The sequence below is a fragment of the Enhydra lutris genome, unplaced genomic scaffold (genome assembly GCF_002288905.1).
Source record: "Enhydra lutris kenyoni isolate GAN:26980312 unplaced genomic scaffold, ASM228890v2 scaffoldscaffold77, whole genome shotgun sequence".
NCBI lineage: Eukaryota > Metazoa > Chordata > Mammalia > Carnivora > Mustelidae > Enhydra > Enhydra lutris.
Window position 1 is genome coordinate 887474 of NW_019154161.1, and position 12003 is coordinate 899476.

General features: G+C 40.9%; 1 protein-coding gene and 1 pseudogene across 1 annotated transcript in view; both read right to left on the reverse strand.

The window, feature by feature from the left end:
- The window catches only part of LOC111160767, a 618405-nt gene that overhangs the window by 172104 nt on the left and 434298 nt on the right, over window positions 1-12003 (reverse strand).
- LOC111160784 lies at window positions 2232-3213 on the reverse strand (annotated as a pseudogene).

Below are 12003 nucleotides of genomic sequence, written 5' to 3' on the forward strand. Positions count from 1 at the left end.
CAATGTTTATAGCAGCAATGGCCACGGTCGCCAAACTGTGGAAAGAACCAAGATGCCCTTCAACGGACGAATGGATAAGGAAGATGTGGTCCATATATACTATGGAGTATTATGCCTCCACCAGAAAGGATGGATACCCAACTTTTGTATCAATATGGATGGGACTGGAAGAGATTATGCTGAGTGAAATAAGTCAAGCAGAGAGTCAATTATCATATGGTTTCACCTTCTTGTGGAGCATAAGAAATAGCATGGAGGACAAGGGGAGTTAGAGAGGAGAAGGGAGTTGAGGGAAATTGGAGGGGGGGATGAACCATGAGAGACTGTGGACTCTGAGAAACCATCTGAGGGCTTTGGAGGGGTGGGGGGTGGGAGGTTGGGTTAGCCTGGTGGTGGGTATTATGGAGGGCACATATTGCATGAAACACTAGGTGTGGTGCATAAACAATGAATTCTGATACACTGAAAAGAAATTTTAAAAAATAAAAATTAAAAAATAATAACAACAATAAGAAATATAATAATACCCAGTAGTTCAATTGCAGGGTCATAGGGAAGCTCTATTTTTAATTTCTTGAGGAATCTCCACACTGTTCTCCAAAGTGGCTGCACCAACTTGCATTCCCACCAGTAGTGTAAGAGGTTCCCCTTTCTCCACATCCCCTCCAACACATGTTGTTTCCTGTCTTGCTAATTTTGGCCATTCTAACTGGTGTAAGGTGGTATCTCAATGTGGTTTTAATTTGAATCTCCCTGATGGCTAGTGATGATGAACATTTTTTCTTGTGTCTGATAGCCATTTGTATGTCTTCATTGGAGAAGTGTCTGTTCATATCTTCTGCTCATTTTTTTATATGATTGTCTGTTTTGTGTTCGTTGAGTTTGAGGAGTTCTTTATAGATCCTGGATATCAACCTTTTGTCTGTACTGTCATTTGCAAATATCTTCTCCCATTCCGTGGGTTGCCTCTTTGTTTTGTTGACTGTTTCCTTTGCTGGGTATTTACCCCAAAGATACAGATGTAGTGAAAAGAAGGGCCATCTGTACCCTAATGTTTATAGCAGCAATGGCCACAGTCGCCAAACTGTGGAAAGAACCAAGATGCCCTTCAACGGACGAATGGATAAGGAAGATGTGGTCCATATACACTATGGAGTATGATGCCTCCATCAGAAAGGATGAGTACCCAACTTTTGTAGCAACATGGACGGGACTGGAAGAGATTATGCTGAGTGAAATAAGTCAAGCAGAGAGAGTCAATTATCATATGGCTTCACTTATTTGTGGAGCATAAGAAATAGCATGGAGGACAAGGGGAGTTAGAGAGGAGAAGGGAGTTGAGGGAAATTGGAAGGGGAGGTGAGCCATGAGAGACTATGGACTCTGAAAAACAATCTGAGGGGTCTGAAGGGGCGGGGGGTAGGAGGTTGGGGGAACCAGGTGATGGGTATTGGAGAGGGCACGTATTGCATGGAGCACTGGGTGTGGTGCAAAAAACAATGAATACTGTTATGCTGAAAATAAATTAAAAATTTTTAAAGAAAGGAATATAATAATATATTATAAAATAATAAAAATAATAAAATACCAAGTGAAAAATAATGATAATGATAATGATGATGATAATAATAATAATAATAATAATAATAAAAGAAGCAGCTAAAATGCAATTCTATGTTCTCTACTACCCATTGCGGTTCAATCTGTCCTTTTCTACGTGAAAATGTTTATACATCCTCTTTTCCCAAGTTCCCATGACATCGCATTTCACATGACTGAGCATTACCCCTCTAGAAGGGAAACTACAGAATGATAACTGACTCCCCAAACCTGTTCTCACTGATGGAACTTCCCTTCCAGCACAATTGAGTTCCACTGATAACCTGACACATGCTCCTTTTCTTACACTTCCATGCCTATTTCTCTTCATGGAAATTTAGGTAACAAATTTACTTGACATACTCAAAGATTTCTCTATAATATCCAGATTGTTTAGGACCTGGTATTTATAATTGCATTTCTGTGCTCCTCCACTGACCATCAGCAAAACTTCAAGCACATCAGTATTTACAAGATAATTATATAATATCACATTACAATTACTAGTATAACTAATTGTTAACTTTGAAGGAGATGTTAAAGGTGTTTGTTACCCTCTCATCATTGTACTTGGGACCCTGAGGGGATGAGTGAATTACCAACATTAGGAACATTCAGGAAATTCCTACAATTTACACGTTTCTCATAACATGAGGGGATTTTATATTCCTTATCCAGGCAAAGCAGACCATGGATACCCTGGGGTCACGGCTCAGGAACAGAAAGGGTCTGAGGGTTGGGAAACATAGAGTGATCACTAAATCTGTGTTCAAAAAGTACTAGTTGAGATTATCAAAAAGACCCAAAACAATACGAGTGATAGAGGAGAGGGTGTTAAAGTAGACAAAGGTGCTCACCAGGAGAAGGATGGTTTTGGTGGCTGTAGACTCAGGTGATGATGAGGAGACACTGGTCCTCAGAATATGTTGAACCCTTTGCTTGTGCCTTGTACAGGTGGAAGACCATGGAGCTGCTGGCCCAGAGCATGAGCCCCAAAAATACCACATCAGGGAATGACAACAATGCTACATACAATGGATCTCTGCTTTTCTCATGACGAATAATTGCACAGTATCCAAAACTTTTTCTATTTGTGATGTTTTTGTTGTTCAAAGTGATAGTCATAAACAAAGGACACAGGATATTTACCAATATCTGCAACACCCAGCACAGGACAACTGAAGGGACAATGCACTTGGGAGCTTTCCCTTTAAGTGCTGCTACCCTGGAATTCCTAGGGCTGATGGTGATGGCCTGGAAGATACTCAGGAGGCAGGTGGTGCCAATAGACACCCCCCTGCCCACACCACCAACATAGGGGAAAAATTTGCGTCCAAAATCACTGCAGATGTGATACCACCCAAAAGATGACATTGTATTGTGTATTCCAACAGAGAACAGGGTCAAAATGTTGGCTACAATCAGATTTTTGACAATCAAATATATAGACCTCAGTCTACACCCAGTGAAATAAAGGAGGAGATAATGGTAAAGAAGACAGAAGTTCCCCAGGATTCCAACCACAGTCTGTATTAAGATCATTCCTACTGCCAGATCCGTGGTGGCCATGCTGACAGTACTCAGTGACTGATATTTGTCTTCTGGGGTAGAGGATCCTGCATGGAAATATCAGGTACAGGCCACATGAATTATGTCAACTGAAATTCTATATTCTGCACTTAGCTATACTTCTTACTTTGAAATACTACTTAAAGCTCTTCTGTCATTTAGGGCCTTCCAGGAATGACACACTTAACAAAGTGTGAATCACTGGTTTAATGGCCACCCATGGGGTAACTTATTCTCAGAGATTCAGGAGGCATTCCTCATTGCATTCCATAACACAGGTACACAGAGGGGAAGTGCTTTGTCTAAATTCATTCAATAAGTAGGCACAGAGTGCAGACTGGAACCTGGCTGGGTTGGTCACAAAGTTAGTGCTCTGAATCCGTAATATACAAAAATACTAGTCAGCTGTGATTCTTTAAATAAACCAGATTCAATTTAGTTTTATGGTTGCACTTTGTCATCTGAATTGAGATTGCTGCCATACTTAAATTTTTGTTAATGATGAATTTTCACTTAATTATGAAGACTGTTTCCATAACCAAATATGGACTTAAATAAAGCTTTAGAGATAGTAATAAACTGTAGATGCACTGTACAGTATTAAACTGCAGGTATCTGCCCCACGACAAGCTGGATTAAATGAATGCAAGAATGACTCAAAATTAGCATGGCAACAGAAAGAATGAATTGCTTGCATTCCAGGAACAAATGTACAAGGCATAGGAACTCTGTACCAGAACCACTGCCTGATTAGAGTGTGCAAGACAGACACAAAATTATGACTACATTCAGATCATATACGTATCTACTTGTGGATCCCTGGTTAAATACACTTGAATCTTAGCCAAAAGGTCAAGAAGCGATGTGGATCCCTGATTAAATAAAATTAGTAGCTATAAAGAAAGATCTGTGAAAGATACTGAAATACAAGATATGCAAAATGCAATGTTACAGCAAAAACCTTGTATTTGTATAAGTGACACAGTTTTTGGATTAGTATCCTAATATTTAATAGCAGCACATATACCACAATATACATTAAAACCGAAAAATCAGGTCTCAAATGTATTCAATTATAGTATTCTTAAATGCTGCTTCCCTATTTTAATCGAAAAGCCCCTCCATAACGAACTGAAACACAATTATTTAATCTATGAAGCACTTCATAGACCCAGAATTATAGAAAACATTTCCAATCCATCAACTGCAATCTGACACAGTGTCTGCTCATGATCACATGATTCCTACACATTCATCCAACATTTATGACAAACATGGAGGTGCTATGCATGTACATGTAGAGATCTGCAAATTAAACTATGGCTCCTGTAACACAGACTCAACAGCAGACTCACTCCAGAACGACAGTCCTCAGGCACATTAAAAATCAGAGATCTCTGGAGAAAATGTTGAACTACTATATTCCTCACCTGAACATAATATAACTCTGTATGGTAAGTAAGTGGAATTAAAATTAACACTTTAAAAAAAGTCAGTTTTGACGACCCCTCCGATGAAAACACAACAGTCACTGTCAGGGAGGATTCTACTCTGTGGCCTCAGGAGCCATCAGGGGTGGGTGCTGGTCTAGCATCCACATCTCTCTTTACTGACTCAGCTCCTGCCTCGGGATGGATTCCACCTCCATACCCAGCTTCGGCACTGGACCACATTCATACACAGAAATCCCCCTTTGTCCACTATGCTCCCTTACCTGGACTCCTGAGACAACTCTTTGCCTTCCAGATTGTAGCTCTCAGATAGAAAGATACAGAAAACCCACCAACTTCTTCCTGCTGCCCAACTGGTGGGCTTAGGGTGATGGTCAGAGCAGGCAGCATAGGTGGAGGAGGGGCAGCTGGGCCCTGAGATGGGTTTTTATGACTCTGGGAGCTCCCCTCCCTTCACAACTGCAATTATCATTTCACCTGAAGCAGCAGCATTGGCACTGACAAGCCTGGGAGCTGAGAGTATTTTTGAAAACTTTTTTCCCAGGTGCCAATTACAAAGAACAACTACAAGTTTCCAGCAAGCACCTCTCGAGACACTGCTGGCATGTGGGAAAAGGACACAAAGCCTGGGGGGAAATAAGAAGCATGGGTAAAAAACACGGGCACAGGACAGAGAACACTGGAGAGGAGAGTGGGTATGAGGGAGCCAAAGAGCCCAGGGGAAAGGGCCAGAGTGACAGGATTGAGAGACTTTAGAAGTAAAGGTTTCCAAGCTATAAACACATGGCCTCTCAGGAAGAAGGGAGGACACAGCATCTCACCTGGAACTCATTACTGGTCTGAGAAAGACATTTTCCCTTTGCTCCTAATTCACCAGGTCTCTTTCTCATTTTCTAGAAAAAAACACATTTTAAAGATGTCCTTTTTTATGGCATCAACATACTCCTTCTATTATGGGTTACAGTGAGTCTCATCAGAATTAATATGCTGGGGCACCTGGGTGGCTCAGTAGGTTAAGCCTCTGCCTTTGGCTCAGGTTATGATCTCGGGATCCTGGGATCGAGCTCCACATCAGGCTCTCTGCTCAGCAGGGAACCTGTTTTCCCCTCTCTGCCTACTTGTGATCTCTCTCTCTCTCTCTCTCTCTCTCTCTGTCAAATAAATGAATAAAATCTTTAAAAAATTAATATGCTGAAGTCTTAACTCCCAGTAGCTCAGAATGTACGCTTCTTAGGAAATAGGATCATTCAAGATGGAATCCATTAAGATGAGGTCATATGGAGTATGGTGGCCCCTAATCCATCATAACCAGTATCCTTACCAAAGGGGAAATTTGGAGGAAGAAAAATTTGCTTGACCATAAGCAAAGGACACAGAGCTGGGAGAGGGGCCTGGAGCAGACTCTATACCCAACCTTCAGAGGGAACATGGTCCTGAGAACAGCTTGACCTTGAACTATTGGCCTCCAGAACTGCCAGACAATAACTTTCCTTTGCTTCAGCCACTCACGTCATAGTCCATCTTAGGGCAAAACCAGCAAACTGATACACCTTCCCTATCACCCTCTTCTCCACATGCAGGTGGTCCCTGAAATATAAAAAAGCCTGCCCTTGCATGTCCTTTACCACAGGATGGTCAAAGACACACAGTTCTTTTTTTTTTTTTTTTAGATTTTATTTATTTATTTGACAGACAGAGATCACAAGCAGGCAGAGAGGCAGGCAGAGAGAGAGGAGGAAGCAGGCTCCCTGCTGAGCAGAGAGCCCGATGCAGGGCTCAATCCCAGGACCATGGGATCATGACCTGAGCCAAAGACAGAGGCTTTAACCCACTGAGCCACCCAGGTACCCCAAGACACACAGTTCTGATCTGAAGGTTGTAACATGTGTTTCTCCTTCCCTGTCAGCAGGGACATTGCCCTCCTAGAAACATCCCAAATCCTGCAACAGCACTGAGGATGGTCCTGTACCAAATCCTTCTTAAAAAACCCATGCAGAGCAGCACCCTGTTGTGTCCCCTGGGCCAGAGCTTTGGCTCCACTCTCAGAAATGTGTCTTGGAGACACAAACACTGAATAAAAGTGGGGGATTAGTAGAGGACAAGTGAAGGTGTTTGTGAAACTCCCCAAGTGATCCTAACTGGGAACCCAGTACCGAGGACCATTTAGCTCCACACTACTTCTCAAATTGTAGTGAGCCTGGGAATCATCTGGGCATCTTCCTGAAAGAGCTTCTGTGGGGTGTTCCACTCTAATAATAGGCTTCTGATCACCCTGCATCTGAGAGCTGACTGCGCTCCTCCAGGAGCCTGAACATCTGTGGATACACCCTCTCTCCCCAGCTCATCCTGACAATCAAACCATGTCTCCTGCTTCTCCCAGGAAGAAGCTCAACCACACATCTAGGGCACCGACATTTCCTCATCACCTTAGCCTTTGAGCTCAGGCACTCAGGAGGTCCCACCATCATCTGTGTCTAGAAGTTGTGCTCCAAGGTGGTGCCTGAACTCAGGATGACAGACACAATCTGAGACACTGACATAGAGGGACATTCTGCAAAACAATGAAAGCATTCTTCAATACTGTCACTACTACTGAGGACAAAGAGAACAGAAAAGCGGTAATTGACCTAGATTAAAGAAACAGAAAAGAAGACAATAAAATAAATCCCTGACATGACTGGATCCAAGATTTCTGAAAACAGATAACATTGACATCATTGTATCACTGCAGGAAATCTGTATATGGACAGTCTATGAGAAGAAGGCATAACACTAGTGTTTACATTTTCTACTTTATATTTTCTGTTAGATTGTTTATCATGCAAAGTGAGCATTGAATGACAGGTGGAGATATGTGGCATGCCAATGCTGGGATATTACATGGTACAGCCATTTGCAAGGACAACTTAGCAAGTGTGCAGCCATGGTGAGAACGAGCAGTCATGGTGGTGACGTGATCCTACATCTAGAACCATGGAGACAATCCACATGGAAGCAATTAACCAGGTCTCCACACCCCCTGTTGTATGGGATAGCCAACATTCAACTCTATTTTTTTTTAATTTGCAAATATCTTTATTTTCTCCCTACTACAGCAGGAGTGTTATAAATTATTCCAAAAAATTAGAGGAAATTACAGCTCTTAGAACCCTACCCAGATAATCAGTATCAAGAATTTTTTTCACTCAAGTCTTTTTTAAATTCAAATTCAATTAGCCAAAGTATAGTATTTTTTTTTATTTTCAGCATAACAGTATTCATTGTTTTTGTGCCACACCCAGTGCTCTATGCAGTCCGTGCCCTCTCTAATACCCACCACCTGGTTCCCCCAACCTCCCACCCCCCCACCTCTTCAAACCTTTCAGATTGTTTTTCAGAGTCCATAGTCTCTCATGGTTCACCTCCCCTTCCAATTTCCCTCAACTGCCTTCTCCTAACTCCCCATGTCCTCCATGTTATTTGTTATGCTCCACAAATAAGTGAAACCATATGATAATTGACTTTCTCTGCTTGACTTATTACACTCAGCATAATCTCTTCCAGTCCCGTCCACGTTGCTACAAAAGTTGGGTATTCATCCTTTCTGATGGAGGCATAATACTCCATAGTGTATATGGACCACATCTTCCTTATCCATTCGTCCGTTGAAGGGCATCTTGGTTCTTTCCACAGTTTGGCAACCGTGGCCATTGCTGCTATAAACATTGGGGTACAGATGGCCCTTCTTTTCACTACATCTGTATCTTTGGGGTAAATACCCAGTAGTGCATGATATAATGTCCAATAAGCCAAATATATAATGAATTCTCAGGGGAATTCTACCAAACATTTAAAGAAGAAATAATACGTATTCTTCTGAAGCTGTTTCCAAAAAATAGAAATAGAAGGAAAACTTCAAAACTCATTCTATGAGGCCATCATTACCTTGATCCCAAAACCAGGCAAAGACCCCATCAAAAAGGAGAACTACAGACCAATATCCTTGATGAACACAGATGCCAAAATACTCAACAAAATCCTAGCTCATAGCATCCAACAGTACATTAAAAGGGTTATACATCACAACCAGGTGCGATTTATTCCTGCGATGCAAGGGTGGTTCACCATTCACAAATCAATCAATATGATAGACCACATTAATGAAAGAAAAGACATGAATCATATAATCCCCCAATGTAAAAAATAAAAAAGCATTTTACAAAATATAGCATCCTTTCCTGATTAAAACCTTTCAGAGTGTAGGCGTAGAGGGAACATTCCTCAATTTCATAAAAACCATCTATGAAAAGTAGCTCGCAACTTTTCCTCTAAGATCAGGGACATGACAGGGATGCCCACTCTACCACTATTGTTCAATATAGTACTAGAAGTCCCAGCATCAGCAATCAGACAAAAAAAAAAAATAAAGAAAGAAATCGGGGCACCAGGGTGGCTCAGTGGGTTAAGCCTCTGTGTTCAGCTAAGGTCATGATCTCAGGGTCCTGTGATCAGAGCCCCACATCGGGCTCTCTGCTCAGCAGGGAGTCTCCTCCCTCCCTGCCTCTCTGCCTCTCTGCCTACTTGTGATTTCTCTCTCTCTGTGTCAAATAAATAAATAAATAATCTTAAGAAGAAAGAAAGAAAGAAAGAAAGAAAGAAAGAAAGAAAGAAAGAAAGAAAACATATCCCAATTGGCAAAGAAGAAGTCAAACTCTCTCTCTCTTTGCAGATGACATGATACTTTACGTGGAAAACTCAAAAGACTCCACCCCCAAATTACTAGAACTCATACAGCAATTCAGTAATGTGGCAAGATACAAAATCAATGCATAGAAATCAGTTGCTTTTCTATACACTAAAAATGTAAATGTAGAAAGAGAATTTAGGGAATCGAGTCCATTTACAATAGCACCAAAAACCCTAAGATACTTTGTAATAAACCTAACCTAAGAATTAAAGGATCTATACTCTAGAAACTACAGGACACTCATGAATGAAATTGAGGAAGACACCAAAAAGATGGGGAAACATTCCATGCTCATGTATTGGAAGAATAAACATTGTTAGAATGTCTATGCTGCCCAGAGAAATCTACACTTTCAATGTCATCCCTATTAAAATACCATTGGCCTTTTCCAAAGAGCTGGAGCAAACAATCCGAAAATTTGTATGGAACCAGAAAAGACCCAAATCGCCAAGGAAATGTTGAAAAAGGAAAACAAAGCTGGGGGCATCACAATGCCTGACTTCATGCTATATTACAAAGCTGTGATCATCAAGACAGCATGGTATTGGCACAAAAACAGACACATAGACCAATGGAACAGAACAGAGAGCCCAGATATGGACCCTCAACTCTATGGTCAGCTAATCTTTGACAAAGCAGGAAAGAATATCCAATGGAAAAAAGACAGTCTCTATAACAAATTGTGCTGGGAAAATTGGATAGCCATACACAGAAGACTGAAACTCGACTATATTTTTACGCCATACAAAAAGATAAACTCAAAATGGATGAAAGACCTCAATGTGAGACAGGAATCCATCAAAATCCTAGAGGAGAACATAGGCAGTAACCTCTTTGACATTAGCCACAGCAACTTCTTTAAAAACATGTCTTTAAAAGCAGGGAAAGAAAAGCACAAATGAACTATTGGGACTTCATCAAGATAAAAAGCTTCTGCACAGCAAAGGAAACTGTCAACAAAACAAAGAGGCAACACATGGAATGAGAATAGATATTTGCAAATGGCATTACAGATAAAGGGCTGATCTCTAAGATCTATAAAGAACTTCTCAAACTCAAGACCCAAAAACCAAATAATCCAGTCAAGAAATGGGCAGGAGACCTGAGCAGAGCCTTCTTCAAAGAAGACATTACAAATGGCTAACAGACACATAAAAAAAAATGTTCAACATCATTACCCATCAGGGAAATTTAAATCAAAACCACACTGTGATGCCTCCTTACCCCAGTTAGAATAGCCAAAATTGACAAGGCAAGAAACAACAAATGGTGGAGAAGTTGTGGAGAAAGGCGAACGCTCTTACACTGTTGGTGGAATGCAAGCTGTTATAGCCACTTTGGAAAACAGTATGGTGGTTCCTCAAGACGTTAAAAATAGAACCATGAAGGGGGCGCCTGGGTGGCTCAGTGGGTTAAAGCCTCTGCTTTCGGCTCAGGTCATGATCCCAGGGTCCTGGGATTGAGCCCCGCATTGGGCTCTCTGCTCGGCAGGGAGCCTGCTTTCCTTCCTCTCTCTCTGCTGGCTCTCTGCCTACTTGTGATCTCTGTCTGTCAAATAAATAAAAAAAAAAATAGAACCACGAGAGACTATGGACTCTGAAAAACAATCTGATAATTGACTCTCTCTGCTTGACTTATTTCACTCAGCATAATCTCTTCCAGTCCCGTCCACGGTGCTACAAAAGTTGGGTATTCATTCTTTCTGATGGAGGCATAATATGTGTCTATTTTTGTGCCAGTACCATACTGTCTTGATGATGACAGCTTTGTAATAGAGCTTAAAGTCCGGAATTGTGATGGCACCAACTTTGGCTTTCTTTTTCAATATTCCTTTGGCTATTCGAGGTCTTTTCTGGTTCCATATAAATTTTAGGATTATTTGTTCCATTTCTTTGAAAAAAAAAAGGATGGTATTTTGATAGGGATTGCATTAAATGTGTAGATTGCTTTAGGTAGCATAGACATTTTCACAGTATTTGTTCTTCCAGTCCATGAGCATGGAACATTTTTCCATTTCTTTGTGTCTTCCTCAACTTCTTTCATGAGTACTTTATAGTTTTCTGAGTATAGATTCTTTGCCTCTTTGGTTAGGTTTATTCCTAGGTATCTTATGGTTTTGTGTGCAATTGTAAATGGGATTGACTCCTTAATTTCTCTTTCTTCTGTCTTGTTGTTGGTGTAAAGAAATGCAACTGTGCATTGATTTTATATCCGGACACTTTACTGAATTCCCGTACAAGTTCTAGCAGACTTGGAGTGGAGTATTTTGGGTTTTCCACATAGAGTATCATATAATCTGCAAAGAGTGATAGTTTGACTTCTTCTTTGCCGATTTGGATGCCTTTAATTTCTTTTTGTTGTCTGATTGCTGAGGCTAGGACTTCTAGTACTAAGTTGAATAGCAGTGGTGATAACGGACATCCCTGCTGTGTTCCTGACCTTAGTGGAAAAGCTCTCAGTTTTTCTCCATTGAGAATGATATTTGCGGTGGGTTTTTCATAGATGGCTTTGATAATATTGAGGTATGTGCCCTCTATCCCTACACTTTAAGAGTTTTGATCAGGAAGGGATGCTGTGCTTTGTCAAATGCTTTTTCAGCATCTATTGAGAATATCATACAGTTCTTGTTCTTTCTTTTATTAATGTATTGTATCACAT